The sequence below is a fragment of the Camellia sinensis genome, chromosome 7 (assembly GCF_055761805.1).
Source record: "Camellia sinensis isolate YWXY chromosome 7, ASM5576180v1, whole genome shotgun sequence".
Classification (NCBI taxonomy): Eukaryota; Viridiplantae; Streptophyta; class Magnoliopsida; order Ericales; family Theaceae; genus Camellia; species Camellia sinensis.
Window position 1 is genome coordinate 183,204,040 of NC_138967.1, and position 22,368 is coordinate 183,226,407.

The following is a 22,368-nucleotide window of genomic DNA, read 5'->3' on the forward strand; positions in this document are numbered from 1 at the left end:
GCTTCAAAAATGTGTATCTCTTCCACTGACATTTGAGGTATAGAGAGGTCTAGAAAAGGTGGTTGCATAGGGATAGGAGAAGAGGTTGAAGTGTCCTTGGCAATGTCCATAGTCCTGGCTACCAGTAAATCAAGGGAAGAGGGATTGGAGCTAGATAGTGGTGGCGAAAAAGAAATTGGTAAGCTACATGTATCTTCTCTAGAAGCACCAGCTATCACTGATGAAGTGATAACTAAGGCCTTCTCAAGTGATGAGGAGCAGCCAAGATTGTAGGGAAAGTAAATTGGGCTGAGGTAAAGGTTAGATGAGAAAGATATGGAGTTAAGCTCAGGGATAAAGAAATAGGAATGCCTTGCCTTAAAAAAGGTATGGAAAGTGTAAAGCCAGGAAGTGGAAGTATTGTTTGGATGGGCTCTACACTTAAGGGCACTTTGGTGGTGATTTTCTTCCTCCTTTTCGAGGCTGCCTCTAATGGTCTTTCAACTTTAGATAGGAAAGCCATTATTGAAGGAGAAGGTAGGGTAACTGTTGCTGCAAGATAAGAAATAAGAAGCAATGTTAAGTTTTATTGTTGAAAACTTGGGAAAGGAAATTACTACATAAACTAAAGGAAATCGCCAACCTCAAAAGTGGTGATAGTAATGGTTGGAGAACTACGAAGGGCATAATGATCGACAGTTTGTTACTTCCTTACAGTTTCCCTTTGAAATGTATCAGCAGCAGCAGCTTCATTCCTTAATATCTGCTGCTGCCTTCTTTTCTCATATCTTTGGAAAATTACCAATTCCTTGGATTGCTCCCTTTCTACTGCTTGGTGGCAGCCTAATGAGTAGGGTCATCATTGAAATCAAAGGAGGAGACTGGTATTTTCTTCTTCCTCTTAAGTGGTGTTTCTTCAAGTACTTTCTCCTCTTTAGGACCAAGCATAAGTTTTCTCTTCTTTTGCTATTGTTGCTTGTCTATAAGAATGCTTAGGGCTTGAGCCCTTTGAGGAAAGTCTACTTGTGAAGCTCCTGCATCAAAAAGAAAGCCATAAGTAGATGAGTAAGGCATTATAAGCATCATAGAGAGAAGAGAAGGGAAAAAATAGAAATGCCTGCCTCTCTTCGAAGCAACCCTAGTGACTCTAGGAGGAAAAGGAAAGGCATTGGGAGCAATCTCTGTGGTAGTAAGGGTAGTCTCTGTGACAGCAAGCGTAGGAGCTAGGATAACAGGGGCAGTAGAGACAGTAACAGTGGTCCTAGCTTTTTGGTTTTGGGTACCTTCAGGTCTCTGACTGTGAGATTGGAATTGGAGAGGCTACAGAGAGGAATAGGAATTCCTTAAGTAAGCCTAAATTGTCTGGCAAATTTGGAAGGACAGTAAACTTCATATATACATTTGTAGGCTCGAAGATTCAAAATACTGATAAAGAGCTCCCTTGGCAACAAGATAGAGGCCCACATATCCTCGTGTAGCGAATTGGAGCATTCCCTATCAACCAAAAATGCCCTGAGCCAAGCTGGTCTTGTATTGGTTTCGAAGGGATAAAAGAAAGAAGGAAGTGGAGAAATTGGGAGTTGATGAAAGAAAGTAAAATAATAGGCAAAGCTGGAGGGGTATAAGGAAATCCTGTCAAATTTCTTTCCGTAAGTAGGTTCTTGCAGCAAAAATCTCAAACACTGGGAGTGTAAACCAGTGAAATATGCGAAGAGCCAAAGTTGTAACACCTAGAGGGGGCCTCATTGGTTAACATCCAGAGGTTTCTCGCAAAATTGGGAACTGGCCCTATAAACATGGTCTAAAACATAAGTAGCCAAGGCTATCTTCTTCTTCGAGATAAGAGCCTTAGCAAGTGGGGCAAACTCAGGCATAATCTGTTGAAATGAAGTACAAAAGAGAAATTTGCATAACCAATATAGAATGAAGGAAAAGAACTCTCAATCACCTACAGAGCCTACCTTCTTGTTCTCAAATTTTACAAAATCACTGAAGGAAAAATTCAAGGGCAGAATGATGAAGTTGACCAGAAGGTCTGGGTAACTAGGCGTGAAGGGAGCACCAAGTGGTGAGAGCCCTAAGAGATGGCAAATATCAAGAACGGTAGGGGCCATCATACCACACTGAAACTAGAAAAAATTAAAAGCCGAATTCCAGAAACAAAGGGCTGCAGGAATCAAGAAAGGATCCTCAGCGATAGTGAACCTAGAAAAGTGAAGGGCATCAAGGATACAGAGCTTTTGCAGATCCCATTCTCTGGCAAGCACAACCCTGTCATACCACTCCTCCCATTCAACCCTCAATGTGGGCCAGCAGCAGTGGAGGCGGTTTATCTTCCAGCTTCCCCAATCAAAACCCCTTTCGTAGAGGAGACAATGATCTTCTAGACGAGGATACAAAGCAGGAAGTTGAGCTAAGGCTTCTCTGAAGATAGGTCCTAAGACGTATTCACGTTGTTCATTATGGTGAGGAATAAAGAGGCAACCATCTATGGTACTCGGTTCACCAACTCTAAGCTTGGATATCTCTTCGTCGATACACATCTTTAAAGCCACAGATGGGCTCACGTGTTCCACAGTTGGTACTTTCAAGGAGAAAAAAGCCATTAACAAGAGTTTTCGAAGAACGAAGCTTGGAAAAGAGTAAAGAGGATGAGAGAGCAATAGAAATGAAGGGATTGTGTTTTGGGCGAGCAAGTAAGTTAAAAGCACGAAGAGAAAGGGTTTTTTAAACTTTTCTGTCCGAAAGATGCCCAATCAATTCAAATGGGTAAAAAGACCCGAGATAATTGTTTGACTAATTTTGGAACCCATATGAGTTTAAGCGTTTGTCTTGAAATTCATAGGAATCTTGAAAGTACAACATGAAAAGTTTCTCTCAAGGGTGATTGTTTGGGAGGGAAATGTATCTCAAACACTCAAATTGGCTTCGAAAACTAATATTTGGTTTTGAAGTCAAGATTTGGCTCCAAAGCCAAATGTCAAACAACCAACTAAGGCTTCGAGAGCAGGAAGTTGACTTTGAAGCACATTTTTATTCCTGAGAGTGCAGGAATGTTTAGGTTTGGTCTGCTTCAAAAGGATTGGGGACTTGTTTTTAGATTTCTTGTGAAAGATAAAATCCTTCGAAGTGAACTTTGAAGTATTCTGTAACTGGAATTTGATTCTTATTTGATGTTTTAGACTTCAAAGTTGTAGTGCCAGTACCAAGTCAAGTAAAAGGTCAACATCCAAAAAAGACTTGCCTAAACATGAAAAATTCCTTTTGGGTTTCTTTGTCAAAGCAAACTTTTTTGGAAAGCAACATTGTTACTAAGTACTTCGAAGTACTTAAAAGTAACTTTGATACAAAGGTTGGTCAATTCAAAGCTGTTGAAATTATGTTGACCATGTGATTGGAATGAGAAAACCTAAGGCAAAGATTGTCAATTTTACTCCACATTTTGGAGATATTCAAATCAGGTTTCAAGTATTCCCTTGGAAATGTTCAAATCAGATTTCGCAGGAAAAAAAATTGGTAAATTCGAAGCTCTAATTTTATTTGAATTTGGCAAATAAAATGGCCACAAGCATGCAATTGGAACATAAAACCAGATCATGCCAAATAGAGAAAGAAAAACCTAGTTTTATTGATTATGTAAGTAATTACATTAGAAAGCCTACTTGGCTACAAATTCGATCTCATAAAAATAGGGAATAGAAAGAGTAACAAGTTCATTAAATTTGACCCAGCAATGTTCGATGAACTTATGTTCTTTCATTATGCTGCTTTCTATCCTATCAAAGTTGGGTTGTTGCAGCTGGTATGCGCTTATTTGGTGAAAAAGCTGTTTAGCTTTCACCTCAAATTCTGTCTCATTCAGGCCTTGTTCCATTTCGTCCATATCGATATCATCCCAGTACGCTGAATCCTTATTCTTGAAGTCATTATATTCTTCAATAAGGTTCTCTGCTTCGTACTATGTTTGAATTCAGTTGGTTGTTATTTTGTCCAAAGAATCACTAATAGTCAAAGAAATTTTGTACCAGTAAAAAAGGAGTGGAAGTTAGTCCAAAAAAGTTTGAAGTTCTGCCTGGGCGATGGGTTGAGAACATGACCTCGAGTCATAACATCGCAGGCCCATTGGAAGTTCTTGAGAGAAATCTCATCTCTAAGAACATTAAAAGGCAGTGAGAAAAGACAGCAAGCAGAAGTTGAGCTTGATCGCTCAAAAGCAGTTAGAAAAGCTAGAGATTGGTAGGAAGGAAGAAACTGATTCTCGAAAAGAGTAAGTTTCAATTCCTCCATCCAATGAGGATTCTGAAGGAAAGAAGGTGGACAGGGATCCATTCCAAAGGAAGAGAGGAACTGGGAGTTATTCACGCATTCGAGCCAGTCAGAAGAGCAAAGTTTTGCCTTCTTAGCCAAGAATGACGGATTATATCCCTACGCTTCATCTGGATAAGGAGTTGCCCGCACTATCTTCATTGGCATGGAAGACGTGTACCACGCCACAAGTAAGTTGTCCTCCAGACTGCGTCGGTGATCAATGGGTACATAGGGGTAAACCACTAAGCTCCGAGCAGAAGGAGGAATAAACAGAGGATCATCGAATTCAACAAATCGATGGTGAATTATCTCCTTTAATTTGGGTTCATCAGGTTTTGGCCAACTTCCCCAGCCAGTAGATCTGGAGGAAGAAGAAGCAGTTGTGTCCCATGCAAAGAGTAGTGGGGCAGAAGAGGGGTTCCAAGATCTATTTTTGCAAATGCTTGGTCCAAGGGTTTGTAGTTGACAGATTTTTGGTCTAAAGATTGGTAATTTGAAAAAGCTTCCTTGACTTGTATAAATGGAGGCAGAAAAGTGTAACCAATAAATGCATTGAGATTTTTTCGAGGCCTGCAATCATCTTCCATAGACTCCTCGTATGCTCGATCGATGTAAAAGAATGCGTGATTGGGCATTGGGGATGTACCAGTCTTTTCGTCTACTCAAAGAATAGAAGTGCAAGATACAAGGATTTAATGAAGTTCACTGCTTCATTATTCAAAAAGCGGTTATACTACCAGAATACACAGAGTCTATGCACATCCTAGAATGTGGGTGGATTGCACTAGTTCACTAATATCACCAAGTATTGGGTATATTAGTGCGGGGGGTAATGTTGGCTGTATAATTTGTAAAAGCCAATCATAATTTAACACGTGGCACGAAGAGGGCAATTTGGGGAAGTTAATACAAGTTTCCAGCCAAAGTCAGACACGTGGTAGTTCGTATTAGTAATACTGGATTTGTGTAGTACTGGAATAATCGAAAGATACAAGATGATGTGGCCTAACGGTTACTCATAAAGTTTATATTCAAAATCAAGAGGGAAGCCTAACTGCAAGAATGGAGTAATGGAACTGACTGTGAGAGAGCATGTTCAGTAATCATGGAAGGACATTTCTACAGTTGGAAGCCCACTTCGACGATTATCATTGAAGAGTATAAATAGCAAAGAAGGCCCCAGAATGAAGCCCCCAAACTTAGATCAAAAAACCAGTTTATTTACTTCATTTTCTTTCCAGTTTTACAGCTCTTTACATTTCTGCACTTCAATTCCTGTACTGCACTTCATTTCCTAGAAGTAGTTTCAAATAGTTTGTTACTATGAACCTCTACGAGACTGGGTCTGATCATTGTAAGTTTTCATTTACTTAATGAAATTCAAATTCTGAAATTGTTCTTCACTCGTTGTTATTTACTAATTTTTTCTAAACAAATCATCAGTAAAAGTCCTTTTCATTGAGGCGGAGGGAACTATAACACAATTGTCTGATAATTGGTTGACAATTAATATTCTGTAAAGACTAATTGATCCTTGCTGACACGTTTAAAATTACACTATTAACTTTCAAAAGCCAAAAAGCCAACAATATCAAACCTATCAATTGCATCTGTGAAGAGTTCCAGTTCTTCTACTGTGCCATAAGCATCATATGTATCATCAATAGCAGAGGTCATTGCAATTACCGTACTTAAAATCTTTCTTGCGAGTAAGTATTGGGGCTCAAAATACAGCCCCATTGCCAAAATGTAGCCCGCCACAATTCTGTCCCTTACAAATGGTAATTTTCTTGCAAAGACAGTCTTTCCACCACCTAAATTTACGTTCATAAGCAAGCATTAAATTATATAAGCCCAAGTAATTGTTAAATCAACTTCTAATAACATTTTTTATCATGAAAATATGCATTTTTTGTGATTTTAATTTTTGATATTTTAATTTATGTCAATTTTGTCTCGAAAGTAATAAATTTGTGTTAAATTGAATTTATAGTTGATATGGTTAATATTCATTTTTAAAAACTGAAATAGGATTCATTTCAACGACATGATACATGATAGGTGTGGGGATGTATTTTCTGAATACCAACACGTGGCATGGTGACGCCGACGTGTCAGCCGAGGTGCCACGTGTCCTGATAGTTAAGCCGAGATAATCTCGGAGAAGCCGAGGTTATCTCCGAAGATATCAGAATCCGAGATAAGGGACAAGAGTCCTAAGACAAAGAGGGGACTTAACTAAGATAAGGATAAAGCTCTTAGGGAGTTTATCTTTATCTCTTAAAGAGTCCAGAGTAAGCAGTAAATTGGAGTTCATAGAAGTCATACTTCTAGTGGGACTTGGATTGAGTATATTATAAAAGAGAGGCACCCCGTGGGTCTAAGGTATGCAATTTATGTTTTGAGTATTCAGTTTAGCACTTGATTATCTTTGAGAGATATACTGACTTGATCAGAGTGCCCCCGGGTGGAAGAACCACCGCCGGAGCTTTTTCTTTCTGTTACAGGTTGCTAGAGCCATCTATTCTGCCTGTGCTCTCCAGCTGATCACTAAACGGGCAGTGTGGTCAGATTTTCACCCACACAATAGGTATTACATCAACAAATACTTGTAAAAAAAAAAATTACAAATTGATATAATTGAAATGTTGAAGATTAAAATGACCCAAAGTGGATAGTTAAGAAACCGAAAGTGTAATTAATTTGTTTTTGTCAAGGACATAATTTTATTTTATTTTAAATACTCATAATTCTGATGATGAATACTACCGGCATTAGCTGTGGAGACCACTTTCACATGCATAAAAACTTTGATAACTATTAAGAACTAAAATAAAATAAAGTGCGTAATTTGAGAAGCACAATTATAACTAACCCTTAAATTAATTGGATTGATTAAGTACATGGTATAGTAACTTAATTACCTAGATATGTCACTTAGTTCTGTCTTGTGACTGAAGTTGGTTGAAATCCAACTTTGCAAACTCTAACAAAGCTTTTGTTATGTGAACCATCTTGTTCATATATAGATGGGAGTGTAATGTCTCGCCACTAGCATTTCTAAGCCCTTCCTGATAGGCTGCTTGAGGGTTTGGAAAGTGGATTTATTTATAGGTTTTTTTAGTTGTAAGATATTATTGGAGAAAAATAAAAATTTGTGTTTGGGAAGATAGTTGAATTTTTTTGTGGTTAGATGTGATATTTATGAGAGAAAAAGTGAAATGATTATGAGGTTTGATGTGATATTTTGTTTAGATTTATTTTTTTTAGTTTTGTAAAACATTTGTCTTGTAGTGAAAAAAAAAAAAAAAAAAAAAAAAACTCAAAAACCAAGTTTCCAAACACCCCCTTAGTGCATGAATAATTTGTGGTGTGAGAGTGTTTTGTTTGAGAAGTGAGTTCACTTTTTAGTTTCTTGGATTTTTAGTTATTTTAGGTCTGGTTTGTTATAACCTAAAAAAGTCAAAAAGTCAAAGGTGTCCTTTGGAAAGTGGGTTGACTTTTTAACTTTTTGACTTTTTTGGTTATTTTAGCCTGGGCTAAAAAGTTTGGTTTTTGAAGAATTTTTTGACTTTTTGACTTTTTTGACTTTTTTTGTGAAAGAATAGTGTAATGATTATGAGTTAGATGTGATGTTTTATTTTTTGTGGTTAAAATAGCCTATTTTGTCTTTTGTGGCTAAAATAGCTAGAAAAGCCTCAAATAACTCTTCCCAAACGAAGCCTTATCCTATTTAAAGTCACATCATCTTATTTAAATCACATCAATTCTCTAACACATCACTTCAAACCCAACCCATACTCAACCCATATTTCATAAAAAGTTAAAAAGTACACTTATTTAGATCATCCCAAAAAAGTTTTATTTGGGATATTTTTTTGACTTTTTTAGAGAAAAATTAAATGATTATAGGTTGGATATAATATTTTATCTTATTAGACTAAAAAATTTATTTTATCTTTTTGTGATTAAAATAACCCTAAACTCAACTCAACCCAACCCTACTTCCCAAATGAGTACTTAATAAGTCATCATTTGCCATGGCAATGGGACTTAGGTGAGTAGTAGTGAAAGTCATGGCTTCCTCAAGTGTAATCTCTCCATGCGTCAATAGATGTGTGGCTTCATGTAAGCCTAGCATGCCCATCATGTTCCCAATCAAGGTTGAAATTTCCTTTCTCATCTTTGACTTAGGTGAGTAGTAGTGAGTCATGGCTTCCTCAAGTGTAATCTCTCCATGCGTCAATAGATGTGTGGCTTCATATAAGCCTAGCATGCCCATCATGTTCCCAATCAAGGTTGAATTTCCTCTCTCATCTTTAAACTTGTTGAATACATCTGCTTGATTGATCACCAAAACAAAACACATAGGCGTTGTTTGGTTTAACTCTAAAATCATAATTTTTAAAAAAAGATTTTTAAAATTTTATTTGGTTGAAAATTTATTATAACAAAATTTCAAAAACACTTTCTCTCTCCTACACATCAATCAATCACTTTTCTCTCTCATCCCTCCTTCTCAATCACTTTTTCTCTAACACACATCTATTCAACTAGAACAGAATATCAAATCATCCCAAACTCCCATACTCTAAAACTATTTCCAAAATATTTACAAACACAAAATGGAGTACACGTGGGTGAATAGATAAGATTTTATAAAATTTGTTAGGAAAATTCTCACTTCCAAAAAGAATCTTGTTTATTTGTATGTATTTTGGCTCCGTTTGGTGTAGTTGTGGAAAAGTGATTATAGATTATGACTTAACAGATTATAGATTATAGCTTTAAATATAAGTTGTTAATCTGTTTGGTATCATTGTGAGATTATAAATTTAATCAGCATAGTAATGTTTGTTGAATAAGTTATAAAATAGTTTTTTGGCTGTGTAATGTCCTTTTTGCCCTTATGACGTATAAAATTTGTGATTTCATTTATAATACATTTTTTTCTTTTTCTTTATTTTATTTTCTTTTCTTTTCTTTTTCTCCGTATTTTCTTTTATCTTCTTTCTTCTTCTTTTTTTCTTTTTTTTCTTCTCTTCTTTCTTTGTTAATTTTGTTTAATTTCTTTTCATTAGTAGAAGTAAATTGTATTTTTTTTATTAATTGTTTTTTTTTTTTTTTGATTACACAACACCAATTAATAATATAAAATTGTTAATGGAAGTTTGCCCTTACATAAAAATTAAATAATTAAATAATTTATTATAAAAATTATTCATTAAATGCCAATTAATAAAATACCAATCATTCATTAATAATTTTTTTTCATTACACAAATACCAATTAATAATGCACTTAATATTCATTAATGGAAGTTTGCCCTTATATTCATTTTTTGAATTATTAATTTTTTTTTAATTACAAACCCTAATCCCACCACCTGCAGCTCCCCCCTCCTCCTCCTCCTCTTCCTCCTCCTCCTCCTTCTCCCACTACCGGCAACCCCTTTTTCTCTTCCTTCTCATCCCATCACCGGCAGCCGTCGATCGTCAAACCCTAGCAACAATCACAATTAGTGTGAGATCGCAAAAGAGAGAGAGAGAGAGAGAGAGAGAGAGAGAGAGAGAGAGAGAAGAGATCGCGATCGTCACCGTCAAGCTACGAGTTAAGATCGTCACCGGTGGCACTAGGGTTTCAGATCGAATGCGAAGAGAGATTGTAGAAGAGAGAGATCGCAGATCGTCACTTTGAGCGATCACGAAGAAAGAGATCACGATGGTTAAGGTCTAAGCTCTAGTTTAGATCGCTCACTATGAGTGATAGAAGAACACCAGAGAGAGAGAGAGCGAGAGGTCTAATCGCCGGAAATCGCCCTGGTTCATTGGAAATTGCCTCTCCCGTTCGTGTGTGAAAGAGAGAATGAGTGTTTTTGGTTTACATACATGGCACACTTGTAATAACTGGAAATTGTGAAGGGCATTTAAGTAATTGCACACCCCTCCACATAATCTCCATTGCGAAAGCTGCCTAGAGTAGCTTCTGATTCTCAGCTTATTTTTCTCTCAAAAAAGCTCTTAGAAGCAGAAGCAGTTTTTTCAAAGCTAAAACAAACAGTCCAAAGTTGCTTTTTCAAAGCTAAAAACTATAAGTTGGTCCAAAAAAGCTAGACCAAACGCCCCTTTTGTGTCTTTGGTTTGAGTGGGGGCAACTCTTCAGGCACCTTTGCTACATATGCGTAATTTAGCTCAAAGTTTTATGTTGAACATTCTAATCTACCTTCCTGAACACCCAGCTCAGTTGAACATCCACCCAGCCCATTTTCTTAAACATCCAACCCAACTCAACCCATAACCATTTATTCAATATATATGGTTTGTGAAGTGAACACACAATATGTTTTGAAGTTTTGCTTTCTCAGCTTGGGAAAAGTACCTCTTTGACAAAATTGTGTGATTTTGCAATTCCTAATGAGTGTACACTTGAATTTTAACGTTGATCAACAGTTGTGTAACTAATCTCAATTTAAATTAAAGGAGCTTTCATCACTTTTTTATCATGCTAGTGACAAACAAAATATATTTATGTAAATTTTTGTGTCTACATTTTATTTTTTGAAATAACGATATCAATATATTATTATTTTATTTATTTATTTATTTGTGTGCTATTTGAAAAGTTTAAAAAAATTAAAATTTTGAATATTTACCCTCAAAAAAAATTCCTAACTTACCCACCATGATTACCCTGAAAAATTCCTAAAGTCACCACAAATTTTGAGACAGGTTAGATCAATCCCGTTTTGTAGCTCGAAAAAGCTGAGGCTTGAAACGGCTCGAATCGCAAAACGACGTCGTTTTGCTTTTTTTTTTTTCTTCTTCTTCTCTCTATTCTGAAACAGAGAGAGGATGAAGAAGAAAAAACAAGAAGAAGAAAGAAGGAAGAAGAAGAAGAAGAAGAAGAGGAAGGGACACACAACATCATCATCATCATCATCATCAAACACAACACACAGATCTACCACAACAAACCAAACAAATCAAAATTAAACACAGATTTTCAAAATCAAACACAGATCTACACAACATCATCATCATCAAACACAGATTTTCAAAATCAAAATAAAAAATAAAAAAAAAACCAAACACAGATCTCGCACCATCGCCCTTGCCCAGCATCGTCTCGTACCGTCGCCATCGTCGCACCGTTGCCATCATCTATCTCTCTCTCTCTCTCTCTCTCTCTCTCTCTCTCTCTCTCTCTCTCTTCCTCCCTCCCCGTTTCAGATACAAAAGAGAAAGAAGAAAAAAAAAATAGCAAAACGACGTCGTTTTGCGATTCGGGCCAATAGAGCTTTGGACTTTTCAAGCTACAAGCTATTTTTCAAGTTGGATTAAGGTAGAGGTTGCATAAGTTATAATGATAATACAAGTTACGAAAAAATTACTCATAACAAACCATGGGCATGCATTTGGTTTAACAATAATATTTGGAAGTTCTAATTTGAGAGTTCTAATAAAACTCTAATAATATGGAGAGTGCCTATGTGATATGGGGGCTCATACTCCTCTCTCTACTCTCTCTCTTCCACCTCGTTAAAACTACTATTTTAGAGTTATGTATCCCTCTTCTTTGGTTTAATTTTAGAATTGTGACTCTAATAAAAAAATTTCAAAACTTATAATCAAACATATGACTCAAAACTATTCAAAACTCAATTCAAAAAGTAGTTTCAAGACTCATAACCAAACACATAACTTAAAACTCTTTTCAAAACTCTATTTAAAAAAATATATATTAAAAAATATTTTTTGATTTTGTTTTTTAAAATTATATTTGAAATCATGATTTAACTGTGAAATCGTATTTTGAGTTATGAGTTTTGAAAAGAGAAAATTTGTTTGGTTATAAGTTTTGAAAAGAGTTTTGAATTTGTTTCGAAATTTTTTGGATTTATTTTTTTAATATTTAAAAAAATGATTTTATTTTTTTGGGGTAATTATTTTATATTTTAAATATTTATTTATTTTAATGTGCACTATATTTCATACATTTGAGTGTTGTATTATTTAAAAAAATCTTTTTTAAATATATAAAGATTTATAAAATTTTATTTTTTTATTTTAAATATTTTATTTTTTTAATATTTTAAATTTTTTTAAATTTTCTTAAATATTGAATTTTTTTTAATTTAAAAAAAATTAAATCACCTTATGTATCTAAATCATAACAAATAATTTGGCCAATACTTAAGAAAATAACAAAAAATATTTTTTGAAAAAATAAAAAATATATTTTTTTTTCTTCAAAAATAAAAATGAACAAAATATTTTTTCAAAATAATTTTAAAGGACAAAATTAAAAATATTTTTTTGAAATTTTTTTTAATAGAGTTTTCAAAAGAATTTGGTTACGTGTTTAGTTATGTCTTTTAAGAATAATTTTTAAATTGAGTTTTGAGTTTTGAGTTATGTGTTTGGTTACGATTTGAGTGTGGAGTCGTGTTTTGAGTTTAAAATATTAAAAAAATAAAATATTTACAAAATAAAATAAAAATATGTAAATAACAATTATATATTTAAAATAAAAAAACAAAAAACAAAAAACAAATTTTTGTTATACATTTTTAAATATTTAAAAAAAATCTAAAAAATTTTAAAATACAACTCAAAATTCAAAAATTCAAAACTCAAAATCCAACTCAAAATTTTTTTCAAAACTCAAAACTCTTTTCAAAATTCAAAACTATTTTCAAAACTTATAACCAAACAAATTTTTTCTTTTCAAGATTCAATTCACAATCCATATTTAAATCACAACTTCGTACTTAAATTATAATTCTAAAACTAAACCAAACGCACACAAATGAAATCCACCTAATTGCACCACAGTGTGATTTTGAAAAAAATAAAAAATAAAATTACATATAAATTTATAATTTTCATTACTAAAATTTATGAAATTTCTCATTGATTCACAATTATTTTGCCAAAATTGCATTGATTTGATATTTCCCTTTTTAAAAAACAAATGAGGAGATGGGCATAGGAATTTACCAGATGAAACATCAAAACTTTGTTGTCTCAAAAGCCGAAATTGAAGAGAAACACGGTACAAGTCATCATCGTCATCATCATAATCATGATCACATGTGTTGTAGACGTGTTGTAAAACTTCTGCAATCTCAGTTTCAAAGTGATACGATACGCCGAGGCGTGGGATAGCATCGATCAAGTTGAGCTGTGTTCTTGAAAGCCATGATAAGCTCCTTCCTTACTTCTTCTTATGGTTTTAAAAAGCGGCCGCAACCGTTATGTAACGCCGTTACGTAACGGTTTTGGCGGTTACCGCCACCCGTTATGACCGCTTTTGTAGTGTGATTGAGATTCACAGGTGTGTCAGCCGTAGCAGCTGCCGTAGCGGTCGTAATAGTGTCGTAACAGTCGTAACGGCCTGTTACACACCGTTACGTAACAGTTCCAAACTGTTTCTTTCAAAAAACCACACAAAAAATAGCTGAAAATGGGGAAAGAGCGGTAGAGAGAAGAGGGAAGATCGAGAAAATGGAGGAGCAAAAGATAGAGAGAGAGAAAAGGCAAGATGAAGAACATGCTATTGATTTATTAAAACTGTAAGACCTATACTATTCTGTTCAACTACTATCACTAAACCATTTTGTTAGTGTGTGTCTATCTATATATTGTTTGAAAACAATAATAATAATAAGTGTGATCATGGCTTGGTTAAAATATGTATATATATATATATATATATTTAGGCTCTTATTTATCCTCATACTTTTGTCATTGTTTATCTTATATATAATTGTTAGTGATTGATTTTTTGTATAATATAAAGTCATTAATTATTAAAATAAAATATAAAAAACTCAGTTTATAGTGATTTAAAAATATGAAATATATTGGATCATACTTAAAAATTTACAAAAATTGATCAATATTTATTTTTAACCCAATGAATATGATCATGGGAAAAAAATATGCGTATCGGTAAGTTTTTTTCAAATTGTGTAAAAAATAAAAAAATTCACGGTTCTGGTTACCGCAACCGTTACACTACGGCCTTTACACCCCGCAACCGCAACCGCATCACCGCCACCGTTACGGCGACCGCAACCACTTTTCAGAACCTTGCTTCTTCCTTTGGCTCTTTCATTCTCTTTTCTTTTCTCTCTTGTGTAATCTGTGCTACCAAATTCCATTATTTAACACAAAAATACAAGCAAAGCAAAACAAACTGATACTTTCACAACCTTTTTAATAATGTGCAAATTTAGTTTAATCGATAGCATCTCCTTATGGTTCTATGAGAGTGTGTTTACTATATATTTGTAAGAGTTTTGATTACATATTCAATATTTGATCAATTAGCATATTATTCAAAAATTTGAACAATATGGCAGGTGGTATTTCTCCCTCTTTTAAGTTATTTCAGTTCTTACAATATTTTGTTCCTTGATTAAAGTCAAATTTTTAAAGTAACGTTATCGGTTAGATTAAATTGATACAATATAAAAATTTTCAAAAGTAAAACTGATATAATTAGAAATAGCGCAAGAAAATATTACAAGGATTACAGATGGTATCGAAAACCCCAATGTCTATTATGATTTTAAATAATGGTATCAAAATATGTATCGTTATTAACAACGATACTGCTAGAATATCTAAGAGAGAGAGAGAGGAATATTATATTATGTCTATATTCAATATTGTGTATGATAATATGGTAATGAATATAATATGATATGTATGAAAGATAAAATATCTAGTTACCATATTTAACACCTCCCTCAAACTCAAGTAGGAATATCAACTTGAGTTCCAAGAGAAAAACTAAAGCATGAAATAAAATTAAAATAAAATAAAACATGGATAGATCTGAGACAAATAGATTGCAAAATCCATATGGGAGCACAGGAGCGTTTGAGATAGATCAAAGGCTGGAGTTAATGACGAAAGACAGTTTATGATCGTGTCAAACCATTATAGGAACAGGACCGGAGCTAACAGAGCTAATGTCATAAGAAAGTTTATGGTTGTGTCGAACCGTTGTAGAAAAAAAAAAAAAAAGGGTGTTAAACCAGTAAAACATGACACATATGTAACTTATAACGTGATGCTAAACGGTGATGGCAACAGATGAACCATGTGCGCCAGAGAGCGGCGGCGGCTTGGAAAGGAACCAAGTGCACCAGGAGGTCACTTGGAAAGGAACAAAATGAGCTAAGAGAAACGGCTGTGGGAGTGTGTCAAAGGGGCGACTTAAAGAGTGCGCCAAGGGAAATGGCTTAGGGAGTGCGCCAAGGGGGCGGCTTAGAGAGTGTGCCAAGGGAAGGGGCTTAGGGAGTACGCTAAGGAGGAAGCTTAAGTAGTGCACCAAGAGAGCAGCTTGGGTGATTTGCATGGTGTATAACATGCTCCCCATAATATAGGTATAATATTGCCCTCAAACTCAAACAGGTTTGAAGATAGAAATCTAGTTGAGATTGAAGATAGTAACTATATATTTTGTCTATCATACATATCATGTTAGATTCATTATCATATTTAGGTTTCTCTCCTCTTATATAAAGGAGTCTTATATACATTGTTACATTATTATTCAACACAATATTAAATATATATATAATATAATATTCTCTTTCTCTCTCTCTCTCTCTCTCTTAGATATTCTAATATAGTATCAGAGTTATAAGTTAGGCTTTAAGTGTCTTCGCCTTACCGGCGAGCGGCAACTTTACCTTGGCCGCCTGTCGGACCTCAACCCTTTCCGCTAAAATGATCTCTTTCTCTGTCCGCTGAATTATTCCTACCCCAAATATCTCTATTTTTTTTTTTCACTCGCAATCCATATATATCATCCCGTATAAAACAAAATCAGCTGCGCTTTTGATAAATAACACTATCAAAATTTCAAAATTCTAAGTTTGACTGTAGGTGATGAAATGATTACCCCAAACACTAGGATGGAAACAAGCTGTTTTCCTAATGATCTCTGGTTGTTTTGGACTGTGGCTTTAAGCAATGGTAGCCAAGATTGGGGTTGACATTGTTTCTCTTTTGGGGAAGAATTATTAGAATCAAAAGAAGGCAGTGTTCTTTGTGACTTATTTTTGCTGTGTGACACTTTGTCTCTGCACTTGGGAATTTATAGGGCAAGCAAGTGAAGACTTTAATTGGTGGTTGGTTTTCAAGTCTTCTTTTAGGCTATGCTTAAAAACTAAAAATAATAAAGGCCTAATGCATCTTTTTTCATATTATTAAAATTTGATAATTAGAGAGTAGTAGTTAAAAATATCTAATTCTCAATTTCCTAGTAATTATTATTATTTTTTTAAATTTGTTTGAACTATATTTGTCTCATGAGCTTAGTTGCACTAAACGCTCTGATACATATTAGGATAAAAGAAAACTCTAAAATATGCGTTCTTTTTAATTTTAGTCCATTAAATTTTAATTTTATCATATTAATTTTCAAAATTATCAATTTGAGTCAAGTTTACCGTATCTTTAACGTTTGTTTATGAAAAATGATAAAATGAAATGACCACTTCATCATGGACCGCAGATAGATCTCTCTCTCTCTCTCTCTCTCATAAAATCCAAGGAAAATTACTTGTCAGTGAAAGTTTAATAAAATATTTAAAGATTACTGATAAACTATACAAACATTAAAATATAAAATGATAAACTTTTCTATCAATCACTAATTAATTTTTAAAAGTTGCATGGACATTCATTTTTCTCTAAAATCTACAATTAGTTGATGTAGACAAGTCATTTATTTTTATTTTTTTATATTTGGAAAAGTTATTCTATTATATAAAATTGATGTACTTAAATTGGTATAAACATGTCATGTTTTTTTTCATGAAATTGACCACAACGTACCTCCATCCATTGCATCCGATCAAAAATTAATAATAATCTTCACTCGTGGCATAGTGATAAAGTGGCTCTAAATAGAAGCTCTTGTGGACAAAACAAATTTCGTTTTTTCTTCATGAAATGGGCCACAATGTGCCTCCATGCATTGCATCCGATCAAAAAATAATAATAATCTTCACGCGTTGCATAGTGATTAAATGGGAATAGGGGCTCTTGAGGACAAAACAAATTCCGTGCATGTTAATATTAAATAATATGTTTATAAATTGTGTACCAACATATAACAAGTAGGTGTTCAAAAAAAAAACATATAACAAGTAAAAAAGATAAATAGTATATAAGAAATGATAATATTAATTTTTTATTTATACACTTACTGATGAAAATTGGATGGAGGTTTTTTTTTTTTTTAATGAGAAAAAATTGGATGGAGTGTTATATAGATTAGAAATATCATGAAGTATTTTATGATATTTTTTTCATAATACTTAATATTATTTATCAATATATTTTTTTCTAAACTTTAAAAAAATAAATGTAATTTATCTTAAAATCAAAGTGATAAATAAGTACCTATTCAGAAGTTAGAGGTGCGCAGCGGATATACCGATCCGCTCAAATTGACCGAAGCGAACCAATCCGCTGCATTTTGGACGGATGTGTGATGACGAGCGGACAGTTACAAATTGATTTTTCCAATCCGCCTAGTTTTAGACGGATGGCGGATTTGAGATTCCTTTGGCCGCAACCGAACCGGCAAATCGCGAGCAGCCCTAATAATTTATAAAACTTTGTATTTTCATTTTGTTAAGATATTCTATTTGTGTTTTCAATTGAAAAAAAAAATTATGTTCAATATATTTTGTTGAAAAAAAGTTTTAAACTTGAATATATTTTTTGAATTGAAAAAAAATAAATGTATTATTTATCTATATTTTTTTATTTTTAAATCTAACTCTAAAAATAATGGTTTTTGTTTTGAAAAACAGATATACATGTAACAATACGGAGTCATACAATCTTTACTACTACTCTATTCATGATTTTGGTGGTTTGAATTGTTTTTATATTTTAAGAACCACAAATTGTAATATTTTATGTGGGTGAGAAATGTTGAGATTGTAATATGTGGATGAGACATGCAGTGATTGTAATATTCTAAAATTTCAAACTTTCTTTCTTTGGATGACGCATCCAATGATTGTAATATTTTTTTTAGTCATTGACTATAATATTTTTTTTTTTTAAGAAATGTACAAATTGAATTATGTTGAAAATTTATAAAATTTTAAACCGCCAAATCGATTCGCATCCATCCGCTAATCCGTCAATCCGCTCAATTCATATTCACCGAATTGACGGATAGATGACAGATTAAAAATTTCATGGACGTAATTGCTCCGCGCCCACCCCTATCAGAAGCGACAAAAGGAAGCTAGAGAAGACGGGAGCTTCTATATACACACACAACACACTTTCTACACATCTCCCTCTCTACACTTCCCACACACCTCCTTCATTAAGTGTGTGTGGAGAGGGAGTTTAGTGTGTGTATATAGAAGCTCCCCGAGAAGACTGACACTATACGACGGGGAAGTTATTGTTGAAACTTTGCCCCTCGATTTACTCAGATTGTTATGAGCGGACTAAATTACTATATTCTCCCATAACAGTGGCCGGGTAAGCTAATAGTATAACCACATCAATCAATTGCCTTTTCAATCAACTAGTGAGAAAGTTGAATGAAAGGCACGCTAGCTATTGGTCAATACGGAAGTGATTTGAATTACGTGTTGACATGAATGAATGCTGAATATATCAAACAAAACATACATGAATGAGTGATTGAAAGAAACAAGGATGAAATTGACCACCTTTGTTTTTTTGGAATTATTAACCCATGCACTAATCAAATTCTTACAAAATACATATGAACGTAATCATCTAATCCATAATAAACATACGAATCTGTTTTAAACTTCTTGTTAAATTGTGTGATTAAAGAAGATAAATAAATTTATGATTAATTAAACTAAATTACAGAATAATAAAACATATTGGAAATTACAATCATACTCCACAAAAATACATAATACGTCAAAACTGTAAAGAAAGCAAACCGAAACCTGTGTGGTACCACAGTCTCCTTAAAACAAATTCGTCGTCTCACCATGGGTGTTGGAGTTGTTGATCAATCTTCACTGTATTAAAAATAAATTATGTTTATGTACTTAACAACAAACAGAACACAGAAGGAAAAAAAAAAAAAAAAAAAAAAAAAGAAATGAGAGAGACTGTTTAATTACAAACATACAAACAGTATATAAAATAAAATAAAAAAACAACAGATTCTTATTTTGTTACAAAAACAAAATTAGAATCTAATAAAAAAATAAAAATAGAAAGTAAATTAACTACTTACCAAATTAATTTCTCGAGCAATTTTTTTTTTTTAATCAAGTCCAGTGTTTAACATTGTGTCCTTAAAACAGATTCGTCCTCTCCACGGTGCTTTCAGATTGTGGACGTCTATCTCCCAGAATAAAATGATCAACAACAAATAATAGCAACACTACAAATTATTCGCACAACGAACACACTTTGTGTTTATACTCTTTCTCACAGGAAAATTAAATGCAGCAAAATGTAGAAAGTAATGACAAATAGACTAACGAATTTTCTGAATGAAAAACCAATTGAGGGACTTGTCTAATTATATGTGCAATTGTGGCTTATCAATTTTGAATTCAACAGGTATAGTACCTATTCGGACAGATACAAAACCTGTCTAGTTTGAATTGAACAGGTAAGGCACTGTTCTGATCAGATACAATCTGTTTGGTTTGAATTTTGAATAGATAATTGAATCTGTTTGGTTTCTTTTGGACAGATATGGACCTGTTTGGGTGTAGGAATAATCTGGACACCATTTCGGAATTGTTTTCAAAATTTAAATTCAAAAAATGTAAGAATTTAATTTTAGAAAAATAAAAATCCAAAATGTTTTTTGCCCAAAAAGATAATCATTGGGCCGAACAAGCCCAACCCAACCTTATACCACACACCCGTGCGCAAGCCCAGCCTGTCCCACTGACTGGACGGACGACGGCTGCAGCACGCGTGTGTGTGTTTATTTTGGGTCCAATGGGTCTACCCCACTTTACCCATAACCTCCCCCTCTACAAAACTTGAATGCCCCTTGGGGCCTACCTGAAGTTCCTGTTAGAATTTCCCATCTTTACCTTCACCTACTCCACTACACACTCCACTTCACCTACCTCCACTTCACCACACACTCCACTTCACCTAACCCACTATCACCTCCACTACACCTACTACCACATTTTCTTCTATATATAGATTGTATAGGAATTGTAATTAATCAATCTTGTAAGACATCAATCAATAATATCTCAATTTTAACATGGTATCAGAGCAAGGTTAAGAACCTGGTCATTCTGCTTCACCGGCGGGCGGCAACCTCGCCTTGGCCGCCCGCCGGACCTCTACACATACCCTAGCTTCCTCTATCTCAGCCACTGTGCTAGCCCCTCCCTCGGGCATGGTCTCTCCATCTCTCTCTCTGTATTTCGACCATGGCTTCTTCATCCACCGGTGTTTCGTCTTCCACTGACTCCGAAACTCTCCGGCGAAATCGAATTCTGTCGAGCAAACTCTATTTCGATGTGCCTCTCTCTCAGCTTCCATTTCCTCAGTGCCATCAGCAACAGGTACAAGAATCTTTGGACAGTTGTCAAATGTCCACTCCATTGGGTTTAGCTCAAGCACTGTATATTCATCTCCATGATTCGGACGCATCACCAATGGCCCAGATACTTCATTGGCTTTATCTTTCCCAAATAATTGCTCAACCAGTGCAACGGAGAACTCCATGGCAGTGCCAGGCCCACGACTTGTCACAACTTTTCCATCCTGCTGCACTATTGATTCAACTGCGGTTGTCGCAGATGATAGCACGTTGTTTTTTTTTTTTTTTTTTTTTTTTTTTTCTCCTTCAACAAACCCCATGATCCAAGTGCCACGGCAGGAGCTGCACATATTGCAGCATAGAACCGTCCATCTTCCGCTTGCTTTTTTCACTATGCTTTCTCAAACCCAGATGGCCACCACAAACACTTTTAAAAACATGACCCAGATGGCCACCACAAACTGTACAGACCCCGAAGCAGCCAACTTTTGCCCCAATCCATACCTTTTTTTTTTTCTTTTTCTTCTAAAGCCATTGAGTTTGTCCCCTTGGTCTTGGTCTCTCTCTCTCTCTCTCCTATCACACCAATCCATTATAATATCTTAACCTCCACTATCCTAGTCCACCGAGCACAAACATCAACCACCTCACAACCACTTTTTTGTTTTATTCCTTTTATCCTCATCATCATGTCCCCCACTCTCTCTTCTATTATTATTATTATTATTATTATTATTATTATTATTATTATTATTATTATTATTACACCCACCAAAAAAAAAAAAAAAAAAAAAAAAAAAAAACATTCATTCTAGTTTAATTTTTCTGCTCCGTCTTGTCCCTTCACGCCATTCGGATTTGCACAATACACTCATTTTATTCATATCGGGATCAATCCCGATCCACATTTTACACCAAAAAAAAAAAAAAAAAAAAAAAAAAAAAAAAAAACAACAACAACAACAACAACAACAACAAAAATACACAAAACATCACAACAACAACAGCTTTGTTTTCTTTTCTGCAGACGGCCACCCACCGACCTACTCTGCCGCCGGTCTCTTCTTTTTGCCTCCGTCCTGGGCGGCCCTTGCCGGTGTTGCCTCCGTGTTTCCCACTCCACTGGGCATGATCACTACTCCCTGCTCCTCCACTGCAGCATATGGCGGACCTCCAAATCGGAACATCACGGTGGCCTTCCGCTTCAGTTCCTTGTTTTCTGTCCTTAGCACGCTTATCTCTGCTCGCGCATCCTTATACATGCGTTGGAGCAGAGCCAGCTGGGAGTTTAAATGCTGCACCTCATTTGTCCTACTCTGCAGCCGGTTCGACAAATTTGTGACCGCCGTCATGGTTTCCACGCATGACTTCAGAGTATACTGATTAGCCTCAATATCAGTTTGCATCGCCATTTTTTGCTCCACCGACCGCATCGGAAAGTTCAATGGAGCAAAACCAGAGGTGTTTGGTTGCGGTTCACTGGCCACCGCACCAGTTATTTCTCTTGTGGGCTCGTTC

General features: G+C 34.6%; 1 pseudogene; it reads right to left on the reverse strand.

Moving 5' to 3' along the window:
* LOC114314036 ((-)-germacrene D synthase-like) overlaps positions 1-21,035 on the reverse strand; it is a 69,042-nt pseudogene extending 48,007 nt beyond the window's left edge.
* Between the last annotated feature and the right edge of the window lie 1,333 nt (positions 21,036-22,368).